At 32.6% G+C, this 15,131-nt stretch overlaps 1 pseudogene; it reads left to right on the forward strand.

Annotated features, from left to right (window-relative positions):
* LOC128174709 (uncharacterized) overlaps positions 1–15,131 on the forward strand; it is a 115,746-nt pseudogene that overhangs the window by 96,565 nt on the left and 4,050 nt on the right.

Genomic DNA, 15,131 nt, shown 5'->3' on the forward strand with positions numbered 1-15,131 from the left:
TTTTTTCTTACGGTTTTTTGTGCACGCGATATCTCAGAAACGGCTCAACCGATTTGCACGAAATTTTCAGATCTTACTAACTATGTTGTGAACCTTATCGGAAAATTTTTTGGTTGATGACGTCATTTCCGTTTTTGAGATATTGGCCTTTTAATGATTTTTAGGGGGTTGGTTTGTCCAAGAGTGTTCTCATAAACTACAAAAGATATCGATTTCAAAATTTCAGGGATGATAGACAAAAGATTGCTTCTCTGAACAAACGCATTCATATTTTTCTAGCACAAGAAACGCCGGCGCTCGGTAGGGCTCGAAAATTGAGATAATAAAAGCGTTCTAATTTTGCTTGGTTTTCTTAGTTTATCTCTTTTCTCGTAAATATTTTGTTAAGACATGTAGAAGAAAAAAGATTTATATTTACGAGATCTTTTGTTTGACATCAAGAAAAAGGGACTGGCCCCTCAAATTAAGGACCTAGAACCCTTCAAAGTTTTCACTTTATAACTCAAAAGCGGTTAAGATTTCGATATAGCTGTCGCTGCAAAAGTTGTTCATTATGATCTAGTTAATTTCATAACAATAATATTTTGTTCGGGTATTGCATAATATAAGTGTTAAAAGCTAGACTTGTTACCATGTATTTGTGTTTTATTTGGCAAATAAACGGGGTATTAATGCGTATAACTGATATAAAGGGTACCAGTTTATATTACGGGAATTGTTAGAACATTTTATTTATTTTCTGGTGATACACATTATGGATAAAGGAGCTTCTTCTATGCAATGCATTTGAGTCGCATTTAAAATCTAGCTGGATTCCGAGCTGTGTATGTGAACAATTAGGTATCCGATCCCTTGCCCGCGGCCGAGCAAATAGGTCACGGCTGGACTACCGAGCGGTCTACCGTTATCCGATACACAAAATTTGCGCCTTGCTGTTATGCACCCATGGGTTTATTTATTTAGCTGCAAACAGAAAAATTCCAATTTTAAAGATTTTACCTACTTCCATAGACAGTAAACCAGCTTACATGCGGAAAGTGTTTAAACAGTTTTATACTTTTCTAGTAAAACACATTATGAATAGGAGAACTGTTTCTATGCAATGAATTTGAGTCGCATTTAAATATCTAGCTGGATTCCGAGCTGTGTATGTAAACAATTTTAAGCATCCGATCCTTTGCCTGCGGCCGAAGAAATAGGTCGCTGTTGGATTAGCGAGCGGCCTAGCTATACTGTTTTCCAATACACAAGATTTGCGCCTTGCTGTAATGCACACATGAGTTTATTTCTTTGCAAAAGATTTTACCTTTACCTACGAATGAATTCTGTTTTGGTCTCGTAATTTCAAAAAAAGATAGTAAGACTGTCATTGAAAAAAGGTGTTACATAATTGTTCTTTGTGATCTTGTCTATGTCATAAAATAGTTCTTTCGTTTAACAGCGCATCGATTGTGAACATTTCAGCGTGGTTTAAAACAAGAGGGTTAAACGACCACGAATTTTGACAGATTTGGCTACAAAGAGTGTAAAAAAGATGGATACAAAACACAAGTGCGATTATATCTCGTAGGAGATAAAAAATATATATAATTAATCTACGTTTGCCATAAATACAAAATTTTATCATAAGAATATTTGAACATTTAGATCCGCCGAATATTTCTATTTCCCTTCATTGTTAGATGCTGATTTGAAATAACGTTTCGGGGTATAATAAGTGGAGAAATAAGTTTTATTAAGCTGCATGTTCCGATTGGCCATTATATCTTTGTAAGATCATTCATTTGGTTTGCATGGAAAATTATTTGATACTCGTATTTACACGGAATTGATAGCCTTTTAACGTTAGAAATATTCAAAGTAAATAAATATAATCGGGCATACAAAACCCCCATAAATACATCATGGGATAGTTTAGAACGGTTAACTGTTTGGTCTCATCCTTCGAATGACCGGGTTTATTCATCCTGCATGTTTTGCATCAATTATAAACAACGTAAACTTCAAAACTATTAATGAACAAATATACACTTTTTTATTAAATAGTCATGCTGTATATGTTATGTATTGTTGTCAAAATCGTAATACAATCATACTAGCTTCGGCGTAAGGGGCCAGTTTAAACACGAGGCGAAATAACGCGAAACCCTTTTATGTCGTTTATTTTGTAAATAAATTTGTACATTGTACGGTAAAACTTGTCTAATTTGGTGGATAAAAAACTTCCTTTTAAAAATATTTGTTGCAAAATAATTATAGTATTAAATGCAGTAGGTCTTGATCATGTATTCTTGCAAAATTTTCAATTCTTTTGAAATATATTAGATTACATCGATCTTATTTACGGTACCTATTTTCATTTTCATTTTTTTTGGGGGGGGGGGGGGGGCAATAAATCCATAACTGAATACATACGATGGAAATGCTTTTTCAATCAAATCATCGTAATTGATAATTTCTCAAACATCCGATTAACCTGAAAATTCTTAACCGGAAATTGTTAAAAATCATTAACAAGTCAACAGTGGGCTAAACTAACTAATGGCAAGAACTGTTATTATGCAGGAAACAATAGATTAATATTTATATATAAATGAGAATTTTATATATAAAAAATTGAGAATTTTGACAGAATAATATCACTGTCGTGTATCCGCGCCGGTAGTGACGTGTTTGGATAAAGTGAAAATGGTGGTTCCGTTTGCTTCTTGAAAAGTTTTCGCGTTATTTAAGGCTTATATTGTCTACTTTTACATGAAAAAGATCGTCAGATCTATTTAAAAGTGTATAAAATCTTTAAAGTTCTACGAAGTTTATGTTAAAATTATGTAAATAAGCAGTTTATGTCGATTAATTTTGAACAACGGAACAGGTTTGGATGACCTTGTTTTTCAAAACAGAACGGTTTGGATACGCATCTGATACGGTTTGGATGTAATTAATATGTGAGTGTAAACAGTTCCTTTAATTTCCCCTCGCGAAGGGGATATATCATCGCTACTGTGCGATATACATGCCCTCATTGAAAAGCATGCTTTCAATATTATGGATATTATCATGTGATAGACATATAAAGTCACATTGTTTAAAAAAATAAACATACACGTTAAAGACTTGTGCATTTAAGCCAACAAAACTTACTATACCGTAATTTGAATTTAAATTTTACACACGCTCCAAGTAACTTGCAATTGGCTTATAAAAATGGCATACAGAGTGCTTTACAAATATGTTAAGTCTGTTGTATAATCATAATAATTGTAGAAATGTCTTTGTCTAGCGATGTACAGGCTTGGTATTGAATGAAAACGAGGCTCACTTTCATAGTATTATTACCAAGCACGTTCTCCGTTCAACTTACTTCACGATTATAAATATCATTTCAGAATAACTAAAAAACACATCATATAGTCGCTTGCCATAAAAGTAGTAGATAGTTGTCTGTTAAAGGACATATCGCATGTTTTTCAATTTTCGGATTTTTTAAAATAAAAAGTTTCTATACTCATTAAAAATGAAGTTTATTATCGTTTTCATAAAATAATCTGGTTAATTCGTGAGTTTGAAAGCGATGAAATTCAAATGTCGCGATATGCATAGTTAATATGATGTATTGCTTTTCAGGTTAAAGGTGAAACCTTTTTTTTTTTTTTTTAACATTTTTTGTGTTCCTCATGTTTCAACTCATATTTTCTTTATAATTTAAAATTAAAGAAAGTAGTCTTTTGAAATGTTAGTAAAAAAAACTTGATATAACTATATTTACAGTTTTCAGTGTTTTTTTTTCATGTGATAACACTAAGTATCAATTTGTTCATATTCAGTCCAGTAAATTCAAATGACGTTTGCTTATTCAAATATTTAAAAGTACAATTGCTTTGAATTAAATTAATATAAGTAATAAGAAATCATTCTTTCGATATTGTGAGGTGTAATTTCGTTTCGAGCTTTATTGGGTTTGACCACGCCCCGACCAAAATAATCAACTCATGATATTCGATCAAAGAATGATTCCTTATTTGTTAAATAGTCAATTTCTGATCAATTGTATACATGTACTTAATACATTTGTATACCATTTAATCAGAGGAAAAAAACATGCTTGTCTAAAGAAATGAACCTAGTCATCCAGTTTTAGTTCCCTTCGAACATGTGGAAGTATTTTGGTTTCATCACATTTATAAAAATGTCGGACAGGAAAGAAAAATTCATCGTCTGTACATTATGTTCTTTTTACCTGACTTAAAATACATCTTTTGCATGCTGTGTAATTGAATGACCCAATATTTTTTAAAAAGATGTATCTTCGGTTGCACACCGATAAAATGCAAACTGCTCTCTTTATGTCTAAAATATCAAAAATGCTATAACTTAAAATTATTCAAACCGTACCATTTGCACAATTTATATTTTAGCATCCAAACCGGAATAATTTATTTATCCAAACCGTACTACTTCTTTAGCAGGTGCATGAAGTTATTGCTATTTTTATACATATTAATGTATTAAAAAAACATCGGTTTGATTTTATTTGGTTACTTTAATGTTTTAAATAAATTTTGGCTGCTTCAGATTTTTAGTATGTGTTATATTTTCTACGTTATCTAGTAATAGTTCTTGGTTTTAGCGTTAAAATGACACGTTAACGATCGATTTTTCTACAAATAAGTCGTTTTTATTAACGATGAACAAAAATAACGCACACTCTTTTCAACTGCAAAACCTTCAGAAAAATATAAACGACTATTACGATATTTTAATTAATATTTACCTCGTTGTCGATAGAAAAAAGGACACAACACTCATTGTTTTTGCAATGGATACGCCATTTTCACGTTATCCAAACATGTCACTACCGGCGCGGATACACGACAGTGAATATGCAACTTTGTACGTGTACCCATACAACGGGGATAACAAACGATATCGGCAGTCTTACTCCCACGGTATCCTGAATCACGGCCTTAAAAAAATGGAGTGAACTATTATCTACCTATCTAATTTTGGAAAAAATGCGTATTTATTTATAACTTATTATTAATTATGACTTAACGGTATAAACTGAAATGAGCTGCTAGTTTGGATCTTTATTCACAGTTATTTAAATCAATAGCTACGACAGAAACAATTGTCGATAATTGAGCATTAATTATCTCGCAGAAGGCCGATCGATCGATAAGTGACCGGACTACGGGAGATAACTCTCACTAATTTTAAGCATCGCGGCCGGAAAAGACAAGATCCGGATTGCACAATATTTTTTAATAATACACAACATCCGGATTCAACAAGTTTCAACATGTATATTTTTTTTCCATTGAAATAAGGCTTAATTGACCAGGAAAACTAATGCAACGTATATCATTACACACATACTTAGCATAACCCTCGTTTAAAAGCGTACAAATATTTTATCAAAAATCGGACCAAGCAGCTTTAACATTAAGATTTACATGTGTAAGACACTTTATTTGTCATGTGCATGATCCTGGGCATGAATTATTTTCAACACTTGTTTATTTCTCCTAAGTGATCTCTAATTCTATTCACACATGTTGTCATTTAAAATAACGTGAGGTAAGAAATTTAAAAATTTGAGTCGATCTCAACTGTTAACTGTTATGTTTCGAAGAAATCTATTGATTTTATCATGTGTTACGTAATGAGGTAATTAGATTTTTAGGGGTCAAACGTTGAAAATTTTGATCACCAATATATTCATTTGATATTTGACATTTCATTTGATATCAAGAAAAGGGGACTTGCCTCTCAAATTAAGGGACCAGAGGGCTCTAAAGTCTGTTATCTATAGCTGTTTACTGAGAGATATTTTGTGAAGGGTCATAAAAGCAGAAATGTTATCTTACATCTACAGTTATGTATCCAAGCAATGTAATGATTTTATCATGCGTACGTAATCAGAGGTTTTCAGAGGTCAAATGTTCAACATTTAAACACCAATATATCAGAAATGAAATATCTTTTGAAATGCAGTATAGATGAAAAGATGCTCAAAACGATGTACTAAACAATATTCAACCTTCAAAATGTCGTTAAACGGCCCCTATAATGTGATAATGAATTGGTCCCTAAAACTTTCTTTCCCGTATATCTCAGGAACGGTAACAAATATTTAAACACGTGTTGAACAAAATATATTTCAAATTAAAAGACCTTTCATTTGATATCAAGTAAAAGGGACTGACCCTTCAAATTAGGGATCAAGATGGGCCAAAAGTCTTTTTATCTATATAGTCATTTACTGAGAGATGTTTTTAATAGGTTCCAAAAGCAAAATAAGGTATGCAACGTACTCTGAAAAAATTACGCAGTTTGAATTTTTTTTATTTAACCTAACAATTTAATGATCTTCTCATGCGTTACCTAATAAGGGATTTTAGGGGCCAGAGGTAAAACGTTTAATCTTTTCTATCTCAATTGAAAGAATTGCAAGCATTAGCAACGTAAGAGAACTTATAAAGCATTACAGGAAATCATTAGTACTCAACTACTATTTCCAGATCATGTTTTGTTGTCAAAAGTTAAGTCCATGACGTCAAATCCGTTCTAAAATTCGGACGGAAGACCTCCTCGTTGCTTGCAACGAGATCGTGTCTAGTTATTATTTTTTTTTTCTTCCTTTTTTTGTGCACGCGATTTCTCAGAAACGGCTCGGCCGATCTCAATCAAATTTTAGGATGTGATAGATAGTGGTCTGAACTTGATTGGAAATTTTTTGTATTGATGACGTCAAATGCGTTTTTGAGATATTGAGATTTTTCTTATTTTTATATGGGTATTTTGTCTTCTGTTGTTCTCCTAAACTATAAGAGATATTAAGCTCAAATTTCTACGGTTGGTAAACGAAATATTGAAGTTTTGCATGATTGTTGTTTTGTATGTTTAGCACTACTGGCGCCAAAGCTCGCTATGGCTCGAAAATTGACATTAAAAAAGCGTCGTGAATTTTTGTGCTTTTCTCTCTTTATCTCTTTTCTGGAAAATATTTTGTTAAAACATGTAATGTAAAAAAAGTTTATATTTACAAGACCTTTCTGCTGATATCAGGAAAAAGGGGCTGGCCCCTCAAATAAGGGACCTAGAGGGCTCTAAAGTCTTTTACCCATAACTCTTTACCGAGGGATATTTTTTAATAAATTATAGAAGCAAATATGTTTATCTTAAAGATATAAAGCCAAGCAGCATAACGATTTTATCATATGTTACGTAATTAGGGATTTTTAGGGGTCAGAAGTCCAAAACTTTGAACACCTATATCTCAAAACGGAAAAATATTTTGAAATGCAGTATAAAAGAAAAGATGCTCAAAATGATGTACTTAACACCATGCAACCTAAACAATTTGGTTCAGCGGCCCCAATAAGGAGATAAGGGACCGGCCCCTAAAACATTCTTTCTCAGATATCTCAAGAATGGTAACAAATTTCTGAACACTTGTTGAACAAAATGTCTTTATAATTAAATGACCTTTCATTTGATACCAAGAAAAAGGGGCTGGCCCCTAATATTAGGGACCTAGAGGGCTCTAACGTATTTTTACTATAGTTCTTCACTGAGGGATATTTTGTAATAAATTATAGAAGAAAATATGTTTATCTTACAGTTATGAAGCCAAGCAGTATAACGATTTTCTCATATGTTACGTAATTAGGGGTTTTTAGGGGTCAAAAGTCCAAAACTTTGCTCACCTATATCTCAAAAAGGAAAACTATGTTGAAATGCTGTATAAAAGAAAAGATGCTCAAAATGATGTCCTTAACAACATGCAGCCTAAAAAATTTGGTTCAGCGGCCCCAATAAGGAGATAAGGGACCGGCCCCTAAAATATTCTTTCCGAGATATCTCAAGAATGGTAACGAATTTCTGAACACTTGTTGAACAAAATGTCTTTATAATTAAATGACCTTTCATTTGATACCATGAAAAAGGGGCTGGCCCCTAATATAAGGTACCTAGAGGGCTTTAAAGTCTTTTTCCTATAGTTCTTTACCGAGGGGTATTTCGTAATAGATTATAGAAGCAAATATGTTTATCTAACAGTTATGTAGCCTAACATTATAATGATCTTTCTCATGTGTTACGTAATTAAGGATTTTTAGGGGTGAAAAGTCCAAAAATGTGATAACCTATATCTCAAAAAGAAAAAATATTTTGAAATGCAGTATAAAAGAAAAGATGCTCAAAATAATGTACCTAATAACATGCAACCTTACATTTTTTGTTCAGCGGCCCCAATAAGGAGATAAGGTCCGGCCCCTAAAATATTCTTTCTGAGATATCTCAAGAACGGTGACGAATTTCTAAACACTTGTTGAACAAAACTCTTACACCTGAAACAAAATAGTATCAGGCACTTAAAATGAAGATCCTCTTTTCCTGTTTTAAATCATGTATAGCTGTTAAATAACAAAATCAAGATCAAACATAAATCTCAATTTCTAAAATCAGACGGAAGACCTCCTCGTTGCTCGCAACGAGATCGTGTCTAGTTATTATTATTATTTTTCTTTTTTTTCTTACAAATTTTGTGCACGCAATTTCTCAGAAACGGCTCGACCGATTTTCATGAAACTTTCAGATCTGATAGATAATGATCTAAACCTTATAGGTTTTTTATTATATTGATGACGTCACTTACGTTTTTGAGAAATTGACGTTTTAGCAATTTTCAGAGGGGTGGCTTGTCCCTCTACGTTCTCCTAAACTATAAAAGATATTGAGTTCAAACTTTTAGGGATAGTAGACGAAAGATTGTAGATTTGTAATTTTATTTTCATTTTGATCTGGCTTGAAAGGGGCCGAAGCTCGCCTGGACCCGAAAATTGAGATGGAAAAAACATCGTAATTTTTTCTGGTTTTCTTTGATTATCTTGTTTCTGAAAAATATTTTGTTAAGACATGTAATGTAAAAAAAGTTTCTATTTACAAGTCCTTTTCTTTAAAATCAAGAAAAAGGGGCTGGCCCCTCAAATAAGGGGACAAAAAGGCTCTAAAGTCTTTAATCTGTAGCTCTTTACTGAGAGATATTTTGTGAAATGTTATAGAAGCAAATATGTTTATCTCACAGTTATGTATCAAGGCAATGTATTGATTTTGTTATGTATTACGTAATTAAGGGTTTTTAGGGGCCAAAAGTCCAAAATTTCGATCACCTATATCTCAGAAAGGAAAAATTTTTTGTAATGCAGTACAGAAGAAAAGCTGTTCAAAATGATGTTCTTAACAATATGCAACCCACAAAATTTCGTTAAACGGCCCCTAAATGAAGATAAGGAACCGGCCCCTAAAACCTACTTTCTCATATATCTCCAAAACGGTAACGAATTGAATTTCTAAACACTTGTTGAACAAAATGTGTTCATAATTAAATGACCTTTTATTTGATATCAACAAAAAGGGGCTGGCCCCTCAAATTAGGGAACCAAAGGGCTCAAAAGTCTTTAATCTGTAGCCGTTTACTGAGAGATATTTTGTGAAATGTTATGGAAGCAAATGTGTTTATCTTACAGTTATGTATTCAAGCAATGTAATGATTTTATCATGTGTTACGTAATTAAGGGTTTTTAGGGGCCAAAAGTCCAAAATTTTGATCACCCATATCTCTGAAAGGAATAATATTTTGTAATGCAGTACAGAAGAAAAGTTGTTTAAAATGATGTTCTCAACAAAATGCAACCGTCAAAATTTCGTTAAACGGCCCCTAAAATGAGATAATGGACCGGCCCCTAAAACCTTCTTTCTCATGTATCTTCAAAACAGTAACGAATTTCTAAACACTTGTTGAACAAAATGTGTTCATAATTAAATGACCTTTTATTTGATATCAAGAAAATGGGGCTGAATCCTCAAATTAGAGGACCAAAGGGCTCTAAAGTCTTTAATCTGTAGCCCTTTACTGAGAGATATTTTGTGAAATGTTATAGAAGCAAATGTGTTTATCTTACAGTTATGTATTCAAGCAATGTAATGATTTTATCATGTGTTACGTAATTAAGGGTTTTTAGGGGCCGAAAGTCCAAAATTTTGATCATCTATATCTCAGAAAGGAAAAATATTTTGTAATGCAGAACAGAAGAAAAGTTGTTTAAAATGATGTTCTTACATGTAACAATATGTAACCTTCAAAATTTCGTTAAACGACCCCTATAAGGAGGTAAGAGATCGGCCCCTAAAACCTTCTTTCTCATGTATCTCCAGAACGGTAACGAATTGAATTTCTAAACACTTGTTGAACATAATTTGTTTAGAATTAAATAACTTTTCATTTGAAATCAAGAAAAAGGGGCTGGCCCTTTAATTAGGGGATTAAAAGGCTCTAAAGTCTTTTATCTATAACCCTTTATTGAGGGATATTTTGTGAAATGCTAAAGAAGCAAATGTGTTTATCCTACAGTTTTGTATCCAAGCAATGTAATGGTTTTGTCATGTGATTTGTAATTAGGGGTTTTTAGGGACCAAAAAACCCAAATTTTGATCACCCATATCTCAGAAAGGAAAAATATTTTGTAATGCAGTACAGAAGAAAAATTGTTTAAAATGATGTTCTTAACAATATACAACCTTCAACATTTCGTCAAACGGCCCCTATAAAGAGATAAGGGATCGGCCCCTAAAACCTTCTTTCTCATATATCTCCAAAACGGTAACGAATTTCTAAGCACTTGTTGACAAAATGTGTCCAGAATTAAATGTCCTTTGATTTGAATCCAAGAAAAAGGGACTGGCCCCTTAAATTAGGGTATCAAAGAGCTCTTAAATCTTTAATCTATAGCCCTTTAATGAGAGCAGTTTTGTGAAAGGTTATTAAAGCTAGATTAGGTATAATACGTTTATATATCCTAACAATATAATGATTTTCTCTTGCGTTACCCAATTAGGGTTTTTAGGGACCAGAGGTAAACAAGTTTGATCTTTTCTATCTTAACTGAAAGAAATGCAAGTACATGTATTTAAAGCAATGTAAAAGAACTTATAAAAAGCGATACAATAAAGCATTACCACTTCATTCCTTTTTCCATAACATGTTTTGTTGTTGTAAATCAAAGTCGATGATGTCTTATTTCATTCTAAAAATCGAACGGAAGACCTCCTCGTTGCTCGCAACGAGATCGTGTCTAGTTTATTATTATTTTCGTCAGCTGAAGTTTCAGGTGGGGTTGTCTGTTCCTCTGAATCAGGGATAGATTCCCTTGGATGTGTTGCTGTTTGCTCCTCAGTTTCAGTTGATGAAGTCTCTTCAATTTGGAGATAGGATTGTTACTCTGTAGCAGTTACTTGTCTTGTCTTGATGGTGTAATTAATTGGTCTGTTCTTTTTCATCTGGGAACGTCGGATATAGTCCACCACTTTATCACCAAGTTTCGGGTGATATTTTTAACTTTGATATGTGACGTAACAAGTTGATCCTGAAAATAGGACAGGAGACGTTGAATATAAGTTTGATGTTTATTTCTTGCCGTCCAAAAAAAGAGTGATCGGACAAAGCAAGCTAGCGTCCCCTGTCCGGCCCTGAGTTAATCTTGTCAACAATTGTAAAAACAAAGTGTGAAAAGCAATTGGCTTGAAAGCTGACATCAAAAGGACAATTTACCCTTCGGCTTTTAGCTTCTAAACCGAAGAAAAACGAAAATGACATAGGTGCGAATTAAGTTTGTTCAACGAGTTACTCTAAATAAATCGGCTTCATTTGATTAGAGTGACACTAATTGATTTCACAAGTGTTCAAAGAAAAAGCTATCTATAGTAAAAGAATGTATACTCTTCATAGTAAGTAAGCAAATATTTCGGACAATAGGTAAAGAAAATGACATGTAATGGAATGCACAGCAAAGTTTGGATCGTGTCGGCAATCATGAGCCAGATATTATAAAATATGAAATAAATGTTTAAAAATAGAAATTGTTTACAAGGGTGAAAATGCCCATATGATATATATATATATATATATATATATATATATATATATATATATATATATATATATATATATATATATATGTATTTATACTTTTTTAAATATCAAAATGATTTTATTGTGCAAGTGAAAGATAGAAAATAAAAGAATCTAAAACTGTAAAAAAAAAAAAAAAAAAAAAAGAGTCAGGGTTTTATAAAAGTTTTATATTAGTTAATTAAAGCTCTAAGTCAGGGTATACTACTACTAGCATGTTTACGTTTCTGTAATGATGATTTTGTTTTCTTCGGAAATTGGATTTCTAAAAGTATGGCACGGGGTTGGTCAGATGAATTAGAGCGTATATGAACTGGTAGAGTTTTAATTATAAGATATTTTAAAATATATACTGTTTTGACGATATTTTTTCAAAATTAAGTAGCTGCTTTATGGTAAACAGTTCATGTTCACAAGTGGCTGTAAAGTTGTATTATAATAGCTCTCCGGAATTTTTTTTATCAAAAAACATCAATAAGTGAGTCTGTATCGAACTGACATTCAGAACGTCATACTCTTTTCCCGTATTAATTGCTTGAAATAAAAAAAAATGCCAATATTCACCAGCAAAATACGCTTTTCCCCTATGTATTGCTAACAATGCAAAATGAATCATTTTTAAAAATAATTCATACACATTTTTAATATCACGACAGTTAACCTTAACTTTGGAATTTTTATTTATTTTTCAAAGAGGGGGTTTGCTTATTATTTCTCATAGTAATCAAAATTTAAAACCAATGTCTTTAAATAGTTTGTTTTGCTTGTTGAGTACTTTGCAACTAAGTTATTTAATTGACTAGTTGGCCGACTCCGTGTAATTTTTCGAGGGGGGGGGGTCTTCTCCGAACTTTGTGGTAGCGATTAGAAGCTTTTGGAGATATTTTCTTAATTAGACCTAGCTCTAGACTTTAACAATTTGTTGCATGTTTTTATATCTATATACATGTATATTCAAACAAAGTCATTATATGTGGTTTTTTCTAGTTCTTAGAAGATATCTGAAGCCGATCGAATTCTTTACTCGCATTTTTTTTATACATTCTCTTGTCAAAATGTACACCAAGCTCATTATTTATTTTTCCGAAAAATCATACTTCCCAAGACAGGATGTTATCCAGAGATAATACCAATTATAGGCCTACGTAATATATAATTTATTTTATTTATTCTGTCCCCATTCCGGCGATAACAGCATGCCTTTACCTGCACCTAGCCTCCTATCGTTGACGTCACTGTTTCCAAATATGATCATGTCAATATTCGACAAACTTGTAGACTTTACATTTGTTGATTTGTAACATGTCAGCCATGCTATTTCGGAAAACTGATATACAAATGCAGAGACTACAGATGGAAAGTGTGTATTATAGTGGCAGGTTACATGTAAATAACAGACAGCATTTTACAGCTGCAATTAAGCATCTGTAGGAAACATTCGATTGAAGGCCTGCGCGGTCAACTCTAAAGTGTTTATTCCTGTGTTTAATAGGTGACATGATCAAAATTACACTCATTCATACTCAGGCTCACACACCAACATGATTGCATATTCGGATTAACAAGTTTACATATCTGGATATTTGAACACGATTACCCTCCATTAAAAAAAACCCAGATTCATAAAGTTTTCACTCTAATGGCAGTAAATTGTAAAATAGATGTTGACATAGTTTTGATGCTAAATAATTTTGTATGTGTATTTTAATAATGTCTAAAATCATATTTAATATGAAGTCATTTATGAAAGACTTCATATTAAGTCTATAGCGGAATATCTCCAAAGAAATGAAATGAAACAAAATTTTGCAGATCGCCTTCATTTTTGATTAACAAACTGTTTCTTCATTCCATATTTAAATTGTATTGTATTTTCGTTACGTAATCACTAGACATCGACATTTTTCTCTGTATAATTGTCGATAGTTCTTCCGACCTTCGCATTAGGTAAATATGCCAAACAGTCGTCGTCGTACTATTCAATATATGGGCCCAATGTGACAATACATTGCTTAGATATTACATTTACAGTTTAGTTAATATCAACTGTCACTGCTATTTCATGGTATCCTCATATCTTTATCATGCAAATATTATTATTTATTGTAATATCGTTGACAGTTCTGCCGAACATTGCATTAGGTAAACCTGCCACACAGTCATCAACAAAATCTTACTATAACGCCGCGTATGCAGTGGATGGCAACAGAGGAACAAATCATCTTCTAGACAAGTGTACAGTCACAGATGATGGCGACACCAATCCCTGGTGGAGGGTGGATCTGCAGGCTGCGTATAACATCAAAACTGTCAGAATACTCAACAGAGGAAAAGATCAATACGGAGGTAAAGTGCAAAAAGAAACAACATTGCAAATTATATCGAACTATAGAAATCAAGAGAGCACTAAAGTTTTGATTTTGGTTTTTATGTTCATACCTTTGATCAACTTAATGAAATTAAAATGGTCACCCCCCCCCCCCCCCAAAAAAAAAGAAAAAAAAAGAAAAAGAGAAAGCATTGTTGATTTGTTCTTTTGTATTGTTCGCATTCATTTTCATCATTGAATAATCTATTCTTTAATAAATACAGCGAATAGATGCAATAATGTAACACGATAAAGATAAAAAAATGTGTGAACAGTTACTGGATTTCGTTAAATACTTCTTTTTATTATACTCCACTTAATAACTTGCGGTGGAGTATTGTATTTTACCCCCCCCCCCCCCCCCCCCCCCAGGGATTGAGGGTGTAAACGAAACTCCAATACCTTTGCACAGAATTCAACTAAGTGTATGTTAGGCAACACCCAACAAAATATTTGTCGGACCTAGCGCTGCTTATTAAACAAAAGTGCATAATAAGTAGAATGTGAAATTTCTCGCTGTAGGAAATTTTTTTTCCGATTTCAATTTTTTTTGTCGTTTATCTGCGTTCAGAAATCACTAGTTATTGAAGAATCTTTAGCAGTAACATAGTAAGCTTTTGTTGACCTGTACATAGACTGTTTTTTAATCAGGTTTGGTGAAAACTACAAAAAACGACGATGTGTTTTGCTACAAAACACTGCTATAAATATGACTTGCAATGTCTTATAAACTTTTTAAAACCCATTGAGTGGCTTGATCATCCAAGTGAGGATAATATACGTGAATGGGAC

This window comes from Crassostrea angulata, chromosome 2 (assembly GCF_025612915.1).
Source record: "Crassostrea angulata isolate pt1a10 chromosome 2, ASM2561291v2, whole genome shotgun sequence".
Classification (NCBI taxonomy): Eukaryota; Metazoa; Mollusca; class Bivalvia; order Ostreida; family Ostreidae; genus Magallana; species Magallana angulata.